This window comes from Lagopus muta, chromosome Z, assembly GCF_023343835.1.
Source record: "Lagopus muta isolate bLagMut1 chromosome Z, bLagMut1 primary, whole genome shotgun sequence".
Taxonomy (NCBI): domain Eukaryota; kingdom Metazoa; phylum Chordata; class Aves; order Galliformes; family Phasianidae; genus Lagopus; species Lagopus muta.
The window spans coordinates 1,192,429-1,207,200 of NC_064472.1; positions in this window are offsets into that span (position 1 = coordinate 1,192,429).

Here is a 14,772-nt window from a genome sequence, read left to right on the forward strand (position 1 = left end):
ACCCTTCTGCTGTCATGGGACAACGTCTCTTAGGTATTTTTTACTATGTCAAGGGTGCTTGAAACATACAGTTGTGGGCAAGGCTTTAGCAGATGCAAAAAAAAACCTCAAACAAACAACAACAACAAAAACAAACAGTAAATAAACATGTAGTATTAGTATACTAGAAGAAATAAGTTTTTGTTGCAATCTTTTCAATGCTAATTCTAAAAAGCCATTCTGCCTGAAAATGAAGAAACTATAACTTGAAATCTAACATGTGGCCCATAGAACATGACGCTGACGTTTCTCATATGTGCTGTCATGGTGGACTGGAGTTTTCATGCCTTCAACAGCATAATAGAACCATAGAATCACAGAATCATAAAGGTTGGAAAAGACCCCCAGATTCCCAGTGTGCCCCCCCACCATGCCTGCTGACCATGTCCCGAGGTGCCAGTTCACAGTTCTTGAAGCCCTCCAGGATGAGAACTCTATCACCTCCCTGGGCAGCCCTTGCCTGTGCCTGATTGCTCTTTGGAGAAGAAATTCTTCCTAACATCCAACCTGAACCTCCACCATCATGACAAATGTGCACCCTGTGGTCAGGGCTCAGCCTTGGCTTTGGCTCCCAGTGATTGTATCTACTGCCCTAGATACGAAATGGTGAGCAGGTACCTCTGAGGAGTGTGCCTGGAAATGGGTGGAAGAGAGCTAGGGCCTGGCACTGCCAGTTGCAGATGTTTGAAGACATGTCCACAGTTGATGGCTGATACAGAAGCCAGGAAATACCTCTTTGGTAAGCAGTTCTCTATGTCTGTCTATGCAGAGGAGGAAGGAAGGGAGGGCTGATCATAGGCTGCTTACTTCAAGGAAATGTGTTGTAGTATTTACTGACTCCCATGAGAATTTGCTGCTTCTCGTTTACCTCCTGAGATCTTCAGGAGATCTGGTAAGGGTAGGAGCTGGGACTTAAAGCACAGTGCCTATTATTGTAACCCCTGCAGACATCTTGGGAGAGCTAGAAACCTTGCTGCATAAATAAATCCTCTGTAGAGCCCACAAGCTGCTATGGTATTTTAAACCTTAGGAGGAGGCATTCCTGGAAGTGTGATCTGCTCATTAGTATGAGAGGCAGCGAGGAAAGATGATTTCTGTGCTCCCCTCCCTGTGGTCAGCGCCCACCCTCTGCCTGCACCCATCAGGTCCTGCCACATGAGGCCAAGCTGACCTGGCAACCAGTTACAGTGGGATCTTCCCAGATGAAGAGCATCACAGAAATGCAGCACCTATTTCTTGTTGGGTGTGGCTAACGTGAAGAAAGCATTCCAAAATGCTGAGAGAAGGGTAGGATCCTTTGATCATCCCGTGGATAAATCATCCTTTGTCCTTATCTGTCCTTAGTGGAAATTTTTTTAACGAGTGTGGTTTGGTTGTTTTGGTGTTTTTTTTTTCCTGTGAAATAACAGCAACTGAATTGCATAACAAAGATGTGAGCAGATGATTGACCAGCAGCATATTTGGCTCCCTAGGGTCAGTGCATAAATAACTGTCCCCAGAGCTGAAGCAGAGCTGGCTTCAAGGCAGACATCCCTTGGTGGGCAAACAATGAGGAGGTGCTACATGAAGTCTGCATCGCGCTTTGTGTCTGCTTATGGTGGGAGTAGCATCATTCCTGCACTACATCAAAAACTCAGGAGCATTTCAGAGGTTGCTTTGTGATTTTGGGGGAGAGAGTCCTCTAGACATGGGTGATCACAGAGGCAAGGCCAGGTTCCAAGAGATAGGCTGAGACAAACCATAAATTACTGTTAGCAAAGAGCAGGGATTCTCACTTCTTTTTTCATTCCTGCTCGTAATGCAGCCCAGCAAATAGAGAAACAAATAATAGAGAAGTTATCATTGGTCCTTTGGAAGTCAATTTCTCTGTGCATTTAACCATAAAAGCAACATCTGCTCTTCTAAATACAGGTGTTTTATATCCTTGTCATTAATTGGAGGGGACATTATGTCATCATACATCAACAGTTAAAGTTGGTTGAAGTGCCACTTATCTCAGGTGCTGTCATTAATCAGATCCCTTTCATCTGGGTGCCCACATTGCCTCTCTCAGCAGCTACCTTACACCCCTAGAATGTTTTCCTGCTTATTCTCCCTGGTTTTGAATTAACAGCTGGGAAATCTGATGCACACCTCCACACGAGGGCAGAAGTCACAGAGCACAGCGTGTGCTGGGAGGACTGCATCCCCCTGCCCAAGCATCGTCATGGTCCGGAGGGCTGCACGTGGAAAGCAGCCCGTTAATGAGCCCAAACTGCAGGAGAGTTGTAAGTGAAACAAATTGAGTGTGACAGAAAAAAGTAAAGTATTGAATGGATTTTCTTTCTGAGAATTGCATGAAGTCAAGTATCTTATTAAGTTCAAGAGAATTACATTTTACATGCTTCAGCAAGAGACATGTACCCTTTAGAAAATAATAATGAACGGCTTTTTTTTTCTTCCTCTTTTTTTCCTTTTGCGTTCATTTACATACCTTTGATAAATTACTGTAACCAGATTAGGGAGATAAAATAACTAGTCTATTAATTACAGTGATTATTATTTAATAGAAAATGGGATTCTGAGCAACGTTTATGGTAAAGGGAAAGCTTAGCAATGCATTATATGGATGTGGTATTTTATCTTGGAGAGTAAGATAAGTGTCCGGCTCCTCCTGCAATCTAAAGAATATGTTCATTACCTGGGCAAGATTTATAAGTATAATTGAGCGTAATATTTTAAAACTATTTGCCTTATTTCACAGTACACAGAAGAAGAGGCAGAGCTGCTTCGTTAATCAGGCTGTGTAAATTCCTTCACCAAGTCATCTAACAAGAGCTGTTTTTGTAGGGAAATTACCATTTAATTCAAAATTTCGCAAGATGATTTAATTGCAGTCCATCTTAAACTTCAGAGAGTGTGCACGGGAATTTCTGGGCATGTCTTCTCATTTTACATATGCCTTAAGTGAACCCTATAACATCTAAATGCATACCTATGTGTGTATACACACACTAAATACATGCACATGAGCTTCTGTGCATACATAAACTCAGGCCCTCTCAGGGAAGGCAGTTTGAATTGTGTCCAAAAACAGGAGACTGCAGTATGTCACAACCTAAACAGAGAAAAGGGAGGAATGGGAGGTACCTACATGCTCCTAAATCAAGTGTTTTCTGGCTCTGGACTCTGGGCTTTGTAGCCGGTGCTCTGTTCTCTTTGCATAGATTTTGAGAGCAGTTTCTGAAGGTTTTTGTACTGCGTGTCAGTCTTACAATGAAAAGAGTGAACCACAGTCCCAAGGATGCTCTCCTTGCAGATTTTTCCCACACCTTTGCCAACAAGAGGGCTCAGCTTTAGAATCATGGAATCATTAAGGTTGGAAAAGACCTCACAGATCACCAAGTCCAAGCCCAAGCTATCCTCATGATGCCTTCTGACCATATCCATCAGTGCCATGAACAGCATGGACTTCTCATGGTTAATGCCACCACCAACCTGAGCCAAATCCAGCCAGACTTTGGCACAGCTCTGCATCAGCCTGAGAGCATCCCCAAGCAGCCATTGGGAAGTTGTAAGAAAGAGGTGTGCTCCGAGAAGTATTTGCAGCAAGTAATGTGAACACTCTAGATGCCATCAGCTCATTCAGTGAAATATATTTAGGTAAACGACTCCTGTCCCTTCAAACCAGGGCACAGGATCAAGATTTGAAAGTTGGATAATAAAGCTGAAACTCATCTGGGCACTAACAGTGTGAGTGGGAATTATTGATCGATTCACTGAAAACAGGAGGATCTCGTCCCCAAACAGGAGGACGGAATTTCCCCGCCTCTCTCAGCCATGAATGCACACCCTGAAGTGGATGCACTCATTTCAGTGAACTTTTCCCAATAGTCTTAATCTCCTGCAGCAAAAGGAGGAACCAAAGTCAAGAGCAGGAGCAGAACCACTCCCAGGCATGGGGACCCCATGGGATGGGGGCACAGGATCCCATCCCCATATCCAGACCAGGCTTCCTGCATCTTCCCTCTCTGCCCACCACAACTCATCATCTCAGGAGCCATTGCTGTCCTTCCTGCACTGGTCTTGTGCCTCAGATCATCTGTTCACACTCACAGCATCCATCACCTGCAGCCATACTCGGTGACGTTCATTTTGGGATATGCCAGCTCACCGCTTATTCCTATGTTTTATTTTTTCTGTGGACCATCCCATATGCTGCAGTCAGTACTGATTTACAGACCCCTGCAGCCCCTCCACAGCTACTTTTCCAAGCATGTCAGACAGCCGTGCCGGGCTGACCCTTCCTCCCAGAGCTGAGCTTTCCCCAGCCCTGCACTGAGCTGACAAGCAGTTGTTCTTCACAGATCTGTCACATCTGGTTTTATTCACACATCTGGCAAAAGACAGCGATTACATCTATTTTCCAGCTCTCCTAAGTGTTCCTGCTTCGCATCCAGACAGAGGGAGGGTGAGGTCAGGCAGGAACAGTGCTCTCTGACAGCCCTGTGATGGCTCTATGTACCTCTTCGGGGTGCTTCTGTGCTCAGGTTATAAATCATGACTGCAGCTCGTTAGCTCGCAGGCATGGCTGCACCCTGCAGACAAGCACAAGCCCCCACCTCTTGGTGGCAGAGCCCCTCTGCCCCAAAGTGGAACCCACCAGGGGCTCCCCCCGTGTGGCTGGAGATGCTCAGGTTGGCAGAATAATGACAGCCACCTGCCGGCTCTTATTGCTCGGATATTTCACACCAGAGATTTGTTGTATTAAAGGGCACTGAAATTACTTATGTCAGGTAACTGAATTATAATTAAATGCTATGTAAATTATTAAAATATTCTTATGGCAGTGGGGAAACATAACCGATAACATAAGACAGCCCCTTTATGGAATTAGCTTACAGCAGTGTTTTGCTGTGATTTGCCACTGCCTGTCCCCACTCTCACAGGCTGTGGCAGCTCTGAGTTTGCCCCTCCTGCTGTCCCCTCTCTGCCAACAAAAACCCAAAAAACTTCCAGGGGCACAAGAACCCATGTTCACATGGGTCTAAAATTTCCACCAATAAATGTGGAAGCCACAGACCATCTCAGTGCATCCTGTGTTGGGACCAGGATTGGCACCACCTGCTTACTTGCATTGGCACAGTGGGAAAGATGCTGGGATGGGGATTTGATTTCTTTCTTTTTAGTCAGTGAAAAAACTGTGTTTCACTATACATTCTGATCTAAAGAAAGCATGGGGGAAAAGTATGTGGATTGAATGGGCAGTGAGTTTGCAAAATTATTTTCCTTTTCTTACTCATTCTTGCATAAGTGTAGGAGACAGGATAAACTGTAAAACTTTATGATAAACAATGGAGTCATCTCTAAGCCCTCAATGTCTTAGTGAGTATGAATTTCATACATTAAAGAGAATGATAATCATAATTCTGCAGTCATCATCCTAAAGCCCAATAGCATTCACCATCGGCATCCTGAAGCCCAATAGTGTGACACCCGACAGTATTGTTACTTCACGGACTGGAGCCTGGTCTTGTGTGGCCTCCCCAGCATCATTCTGTGGCTCCTTATCCTGCTTCCTCTTCCTTCTCCCTCCGCTCTTGTCCAGAAGCTCAGTTTCCATAGAAGGGAGATTGACAGCCCCACCACTAATGCAACCTTCACCTGCCCCATACTGCAAAGCCACCAAGCACGAGCCATGTTCCTCCCATCCAGCACACACATGCTTGGAGGCTGCTGCACCAGGGTGGGCACTGGTGGAGAAACCAGCTGTGCAGTGCTGAGTGGGTTTGCACCAGGAGTTTGTAGGCATTTGCCAGTCCCAACAATCTCTCTGGGGAAGTGCTAATCAGCAAGGAGCAGAGAAATAAAAAGGAGCTGCGGTTAATAATAAACTAAACACTGTGGGAGAACAGAATGTACTAAATACTGCTGTCTTTTTCTGGGTTTGGGGTTTTGGTGGGGGTGTTCTTGGGTTTGTTGGGGTTGTTCTTAGCTTATGGTTTCCAGCTGGGACTATAAACTGGTTTGTGTATGGAGCTATTTCCTTGTTTGCCTGTGCACCCATTGGGATGCTTTATCTGAAAGCAACAATGCTTGTGCAATAAAGTGTGTGCACAAACACATACACACGCATATAAAGGCCTGGGAATATAAAGTGTTGTTATCCTGCATACACATCAGCATAGTTTCTCAGAAGATTTACTCTGGAACAATGCTTCTTTGGAGGCTGATATTTCTTTCTTAGCTAGGTTGGACTAGTTGGATAGAGAATTTTATTCCTTGAAAGAGTGGTGAGGTATTGGCACAGCTGCCCAGGAAGGTGGTGGAGTTCCCATCCCTGGAGGTGCTCCAGCACCATGGGGTTGTGGCACTTGGAATGTGGTCAGTGGGCATGGTGGGGATGGGTTGGGGTTTGGCTTGGAGACCTTAGTGGTCTTTTCCAATCTTAATGACTCACTGATTCCATTTAGGTTTAGGGCTTGGGGGAAATAGTGAATGGGCTTGGTGATCTCGGAGGTCTTTGTCAACATTAATGATTCTGGAGAGGATGTTTCCAGCTGATGTTTCATCCATCAGTAACTTCCGCTGCAGTTGGTGCACCTTGTGGTGCACCTTATGCCATCTCCAAACACTGCCAGTTTTCATTGCAGCAGAGGGACACAGTGCTCCTGCAGAGCCTTCTGCAGTCCCGTTGTGGTCGGGTTCCTCTCTCAGGAATTTAACACAAAATGGGTAGGAAATTCTTTACTATGCCCTCTGTAGGGAACTGGGGGGAAATGAAGGAGTGTGCATATGTGTGTGCCTGTGTTAGTTTATGTAACGCTTTAACTAACAAGCTATGATCTTCTCCAGAACAGTAGATAAAATGGCAAATGAAATATAGGGCAATAATTCTGACACTAAGGCAAAGTTGCTGGTTTTAATATACGCCTCTTTGCAAGCAGATAGGCCATAACATGACAATAATGAAATATAAATGACCTACATAAAAAAAAAAAAAGAGAGAGAGAGAGAGAGATAAAATCGGGTAATTACTGAAGCGTCAGTTCTTTACAAAATAATTGGTAATGACCTTTGATAAAGAAATCACTTTTGTGATATTGCTGACAGTACGACTTTCAGCTCTCAGAAAGCCAAGCAGCTGGCTCCAACGCAGGGCCAGCCCCGCTGGGACCAGCAGCAGCGGGGAGCCGTGTGTTGCTGGGGCAGCGGCCGCAGGCATTGCCCCGCAGAGGGACCACGGCCCCGCAGGGCTTCCTGACAGCTGCCCACCAGGTGTGTGAGATGGGATCAGCAGATTTCATGAAAAGTAAAGGCAGAACAATAATAGCCTGGACTCCTGTTGAAACCGTGCTGGCAGCCGCCGAATCTCACGGCTTGAAGTGTCAAACCTTGCAACACACCCACTCCCCTTCCCTTCTCTGGCCTGGAGGAGAAAAAAAAAAGATCTTCACACTTCTTCTAATACCAGCTGGTTCATTTATATTGCAGAAGTTTCACAAAACACTTACTGACAGCAATATCCTAAGCGCAGGTTAAACTGAGCACTCGCTCACCGCCTCGGTGTGTGCGGTAGGAAATCGCAGCACTCACATAGGTTGATGAGAATGATGTGAGCTGTGCTGGTGGGAAGTACACTCCCCAGCCAGGAGTGTGCTGCATAGAATCACAGAATCACAGAATGGAGTGGGCTGGAAGAGTTCTTAAAGATTATAGAACCGTAGAATGAGTGGACCATAGAACAGTTGGGTTGGAAGGGTCTTTAAAGATCTTAGAGCCATAGAACAGTTGGGTTGGAAGGGTCTTTAAAGATCTTAGAGCCGTAGAACAGTTGGCTTGGAGGGGTCTTTAAAGATCTTAGAGCCATAGAACAGTTGGGTTGGAAGGGTCTTTAAAGATCTTAGAGCCATAGAACAGTTGGGTTGGAAGGGTCTTTAAAGATCTTAGAGCCGTAGAACAGTTGGCTTGGAGGGGTCTTTAAAGATCTTAGAGCCATAGAACAGTTGGGTTGGAAGGGTCTTTAAAGATCTTAGAGCCATAGGACAGTTGGGTTGGAAGGGTCTTTAAAGATCTTAGAGCCATAGAACAGTTGGGTTGGAAGGAATTTTAATGATCCTTAAAGATCCAGCCATACAGCTGAGTCCCATCCAGATTCACCCTCTTGCCGTGGGCTGGTTGTCCCTCACCAGATCAGGCTGCCCAAGGTCCCAATCAGCCAGGCCTTGGACATGTACAGGGATGGAGCAGCTTGCCTCGAGCCCAGTGAGTTCACATTCATGTCAGTGTTCAGGATGCTAATAGATTAAGAGTTTCATTTCTAGAGGGTATTTCATAATTTTCTTCTTCTCAGGCTGAAAACTATTCTGAAAACTCAGAAAAAGTGGACAACAGGGCAAAAGTAGTGATGCATTGGCAGAGGCTGCCCAGGGAGCTGGTGGAGTCCCCATTACCTGGAGGCAATCAGGAACCATGGAGGTGTGGCACATGGGGACACAATTAGGGCACAGTGGGGGTGGTTTGGGCCTGGGCTTGAAGATGTCTTTTCCAACTGTAACGATTCTCTGATTCTATGATTTGACCAAATTAATCTGTAATAATAAAGCAAGCAAGAGTAACAGCATCCAAGTATAATCCTGCTCTGTGGACAATCACAACTCCTTTCTGACTTTACAGGTCCAGTGTTTTGGAGTATTTACTCCATTAGGAGAGAAAGAGGCTGGCAAATGCTTATGTCTCTCACTGGCGGCAGGAGGAGCAGTGCTGGTGGCAGAACCCACAGCCCCATGTGCCCATGTGGGGATGGCCGTGGATATTTGAGCACCTCACCACACCAGTAATGCCCACAGATGGATTTTGCCATCTCCTGAGCCTGACCGAGGAAATGCATTCGCCTCAACCTCAGCATCCTTCCTTGGACATTTCCATTCCCAGATGGATTTTCACCTCTCATATCCAAGCAACCCACAGATTCCTACGGACAGGATGGGTGTTATGGAAATGCAGCTCAGAAATGGAGCTGCAGAGCAGGGAGATGAGGGACCCAGCCCACATGAGCCACCTTGGCCAAGACAGAACAGTTTAGCTAAAAATCCTGTTGCTAAAAAAAAAAACAGTGGGAAAAATAATCTCGTTCTTCCTGGGGAGGAAGGAACAACTGGCAGCCATGGGAGCAGGGAGCCCTGTGAGCATGGAGCACACATCTGCAGCCGACAGCTTCCAGATCAGACAGTGAAAAAGCTCCTGGAAAATCAGATCTGCAGATGTGTGCTCTCTATTTGTACTTAGAGGTGCTTTTCACTTACATGCTGTCTACAGGTTAAAGAGAGGGAACGCTTAGCTGTTCCAGCAAGTTGGTTTTTTTTAATGATGTGTTTATTCATTTACAAGGTTTACATACAGACTCGCCCCAAAATGCTGCAATTTGCATGTTGCTACAGAAGTTTGTACAGTTTCTGAGCTGCTGCAGCTGCAACAGCGGTTCCAAGCCCCACACTGGCACTCTGCAATACACTGGTGCTCCCTGCACAAACAGCTCAGGCTTTTTGCAGTGCTGGAATCCACTGCACTGCCAGATCAGCAGAGGGACCAGCTGGGAGAGCCTGGAAAAGTGTCACCAACAGTGCCCATATGTTCCCCAGTGCTGACCCCAAGGGTGAGCGCAGCACTCATCCCAAGGCTGTGCCCAGCACTGATCACTGTGCTGGAGCTCAGTGCTGCCTGTCCCCTCCTCTGCTGCCTCCTGCTAGGAAAAGGAGAAGGAAAGCTCTGTGTGAAGGGAAGATGAATCCTTGAAGTCAAATTAAGACAGACCAGTGAGAGAAACTCCAGAACAAAATGCCCTTTATCTAAACCAATCTCAGGATTTATTGGGATTTGTTGGCAATTTTGAAACACTGCTCACACAACTTAATTCTAAAGTAGCTGGAGATAGACTGACACAAGTTGGAAGAGATCTTTAAAGATCATCTAGTTCCAATCCCTAATCTAAATGCCCAGCAGACTTACTGCCCATTTCCACCGTCTCCAAAATTAGCTTATAATACAGTTCTAATTCAGTAGAAATGTTAAAATATAAGATGCTATGATTCCAATACCTGCTCCCAGCTCTCTTGGAAATTTGGAGCTCACGAGCTTTGTGATCCTCCCCTTGAAGCACAGCAGCCCCATTTCTTGTGCAGGGAAGGGGAGGAAAGGTTCATCACATTTCCTTTTCAGAGAAGGAAATATTAAAAACAAAAACAAAAAAACAAAAACAAAAACAGGTGCTTTAAAATTTTCAAGGTGTAAACTAAATTACAAGATGCCCAGGAGTGTGCAATAGCATTTCATTGTTTGAGTTTGGAATAAAAGACAGATAATTAGGAAATTGGGAGTCTATTAATTTTCCAAATTTGCTCATGCAAGAAGCACTGAGCTATGGTGATATTTGCTTACCTCGTCATTATGCAAAAATATATTAGCTAATTATTTTGACTAATGCAATTAAGATATGCATATTTAGCATAAACTATACAATAGAAATGTTACAGTCAGCAATTGCCAGGTTGCACTCATGGGCAGCAGAGAGGCAAAAATCTCAGCACAGTCTCTGATGGTAAACCATAATATTGCTCCTATTCTGCCTGAACTGTTATTATTAGTTCTGTTGCAGTAATTAATTTGCTTTACAGCACGACTAGGTGGCACAGTTAGCAGCAGTATTAATTTTTGTTACGAGCCACCTGAAGATGTCAGCTTTTGAGCAGTAGTGACTGTGCCTTTAATTGCCTAAATCAGTGTAAATGCAGTAACTCTTGCAGGGATCCAATTAGGACACTCAGTAGCTCCTCTTTTTGTTCTTTACGAGCCCATCACAGAGCTCAATGCCTCTGTGGTCACTGCTTCATTCTCCTCTTCCAGCTCAGTCAAGCTGGTTAAGAGCCCAAGTCCAATGCAGTGCTGGGTACCAGTGGGCTCAGCGGGTCTGAGTGGGAGCAGAGTGATGAGGGAGCCTGCTTAGCACTGCTCTGCTTCAGTGGCATCCCAAGTCCTCGCTGCACTGTGATTTCAGGTTGGATGTCAGGGACAATTTATTATCCCAAACAGTGGTGATGCAGTGGCACAGCTGCACATGGATGGTGGGCAGTCCCCATCCTTGGAGGTGTCCCAGAACCATGGAGATGTGGCACACAGGGACGTGGCTGGTGGGCATGATGGGGTGGGTTGGGCTTGGGGATCTTGGAGGTCTTTTCCAGCCTTAACGTTTCCATGGTTCAGTGGAGGATCCCTAGGTAGAAAAGTGGAGCACTGAAATAACCAGAGGTTTGACTGCCTTCACTCGGCTGCACCTCCAGGTTTGCTCAGCGCTGGCTGTGCTTCCAGCAGAGTCATTTTGGCTAATTCTACACTAACCATGTGGACTGTCAAATGGCTTCTGCTGTATTTTGTTGCCCTTTCAAATATTTCTCAAAGAGTGGGCTGTACCATCTGGTGGACAATCTGCCTGCGCGTGCAGCAGCGATCCACCTAGCGCTGCGCTGATGGGCCCAGGCAGCCACCAGCACCACGGAGGAGCCTGTGGGGCTGTGCCAAGCATGAGCATCAGGGCTGCCCCAGCTGCGAGCGGCCCCTGTCCCAAGCAGGGCTGGCTGCCCTCACCCCATGGTTTCCATGGATCTTACTCATTGAGTGGCATAGCCCTTTGCAGCAGTGCTGTGTGTGGGGAAAGTGGATGGGGCATCTCCTCTCATTGGGGGCCGTTCTCCCGGAGCCACACCGTCAAGTTTCAGACCTGTCTGCTTTCCTTTTTATTGATTTATTTTTACATATTGCACATTCACAGTTCCTGCTGACTCCACACACTTCTCCCTCTTCACAGCACGCTCTGATAGAAGTTGCCAGACAGGTTAGAGAAGGCGGATTATACATTGCTGACGGTAAGTATAAATCCTCATTTATATCTTACCACGTAAGGCACAGAATGGTCTTACGAATATTACTCAAATAATTCCTTGTGAATCAGACTACATTTTGTTATCAAAAGCAAAAGCCTTCAAGATCAGAAGAGTAAACCATTAGTATCACCATTCATCTCAAAATACACACATCAGCCAGGAGTGAGGAGATCACAAGGTTGAAATAATCACCTTCATCACAGCAGAGCCCTCTCCCCCTGTGCACGCGTGTGCACAACTACACACGGCTGCATGCTAGATGTGTGATATATCCATTAGCTGGAAAGCTCATGAGTTTAGCAAATTGGGCAGGGTAAGACTGAGCCCCTCTGTTGCACTGCTCCCAAACCCCATTGCCCTCTGAAAGCTCTCCCACTTTCAGAATCTGTCCTTTGGCCCTGGCAGGCTCAAACACATCAGCAACAGTACTTTGGCCCATAGCTGGGCAACATGGGTTATGTCTTATTGCCCAGGTATGAGCTGAAAATGAATAATGATTCTGAAAAAACCTTCTGTTGGTCTGCCTATTTCCCTTGCATGAGTTTCTTGCATAAGAAAACACATTATTTACCATCTTTATTTGCAATTTTTTTGTCTTGGGAATATGCAGCAGTGTGACAGCCTTTCTAAGCCAGAGTTTGGAGAAACAGGGAACAGTCTTGCAAACAGGATTTCCTCCAAGGCAGAGGGAGCTCAGCTCCAAAACTTAAGGGCACAAAAACTAATTAAGGTAACTGTGATACTTGGGAGGTGGAGGTCCCCTGTCTGGTACCCCATGGTTCCTGCCTTCCACTTGGGCACTATGTGCTGAAGACAAGAGTGCCCAGATGGATCACCTCTTCCAGACTAATACAGGAAATGCTGTGCCTTAGGATCATGGAATATAGAATGGTTTAAGTTGAAAGGGACCCTCAGAAGACAGCTGGTCCCACTCCCCTGCCATGAACAAGGACACCCACAGCTCCATCAGGTGCTCAGAGCCCCATCCAGTCTGATTTTGAATACAGCAACAGGGCAACCCCCACCACTCTGGGCAAGCCTTGCCAGTGCTTTATTGCCCGTAGCATAAAAAATACACTTGGTGATATAAAAACCCTCAAAACATGATGAGTGCAGGGACGTTGTACAATACGCCAAGGACCACCATGCTTCTCTGTCCCTGTGCAGGAAGCACCAAGCCTCACTCATAGTCAGAGCCTCTTTTGGAGCCCCACTCCCACGTTATTCCATTCAGACATCCGCAAATTCCGCTGCTGCCGGCAGCCCTCCCAGTGCCAAGGCAAGGCACTCCTCCCACCCCAGCAATTTGCCCTACCAGAGAGCTCCTCTCCCATGGAAGCTAGGGAATTACACAATGTGAACACACACCAAGGAGAGCCTGGACTCCTGAAACCGTGCTGGCATCCAAGAGCCGTTAATCTTCTTAGGTAATGATGAAAAATGCAGCGGAGATGATGATGTAACTCACCAAGGGGGAATAGGAAGCTGCAGTGAATGGATGGCTTGGGTCCTTCTGTTTATCCCATTCTCAACGTAATGACGGCTCCCAAATATTTTTTAAAGCGCTGCAAAAAACACGCCCCTGTAAGTAGCTTTTTCAGTACTGAGAAAAGGAACTCACACCAGCAGGGAGAGATTGCCTTTTTCTTCCCTTTTTTCCCCCCTTTAATTAATTCCATGAGGAGAACAGGAGAGAAGAAGCCCTGGGTGCACTGACACGGGATCACAGGTGCACTGTGTGCAATAACACACACCTATAAAAAAGGTGTGCGAGAGCCTGCCAGAGCACGCTGCCAAACCACTCCATGTGCATGTTGTACTGAAATACAAGGGAAAGGCAATAAGAAAAAAAAATACCTCCTGGCTTCGTCCCATAAGTGACTCAGGGACACAGCTGTGCCAAGGCCAGCAGCTCTGCCTGTCTGCACGCACTGGGGAAGCCCCACGGGGCTGTCGCATGGGGCGCTGTGACACGGGCAGAGCATCACAGAATCACAGAACCATGGAATTATTGTGGTTGGAGACCTCCCAGGATCCTCAAGGCCAACCTCGACCCACGGGACATGCCCGCTGAGCATGTCCCCAGGTGCCACATCTCTATGGTTCTGGAGCACCTCCAGGGATGGCAACTCCCCCACCTCCCTGGGCAGCCTGTGCCAAGGCATCATCGCTCTTTGAAGAAGAAATTTTCCCTGCTAACCAAGCTGAATGTCTTTCCTAATATCCACCCAGGGCTGCATGGGGGCAGCAGAGAAGCTCATTCCCAAGCAGCTCTGTTCCTGCCCTCAGGGATGTGGCTGGAAGAGGACAGCGAGGCCAGTGAGTCCCATGGGATCAGACTACACAAGGAAACCTTTCCCATTGCCCCAGCACTGCTTGTGCGCATAGTGGGAGGACAGATGTGAGCAGATACCCAAAGTCTTTACCACAGATTGCATCTTCTGCCCACACTCTAACAGAAAAATGCCCCACAGACCCCACCTGCAGCTCTGCCTGAGCCCCAATGCTTTGCACACTGCAAATCAAACTGAGAAATATTTATTGTATGGAGAATGTGCTCCATAATTAAAACTTTCTGCTATTAAGGAGTTTATGATCTAATGATGCTATAGGAAGCAGAGTTTATGGTCACTGAACCAGTACTTGATTCTGAGACTGCAATTAACAAATCACAGAAAGAGTGCATCAAAGTGCATCGTTAGAGCCAGAGTTGCCCTCCTTTAATGAAATGCTAGCTTTAGTAGTATAATTATTAAGATCACCATTTCACTATTATAGTAATAACTGTAGATAATTGCACAATATTATCTTTCACAGA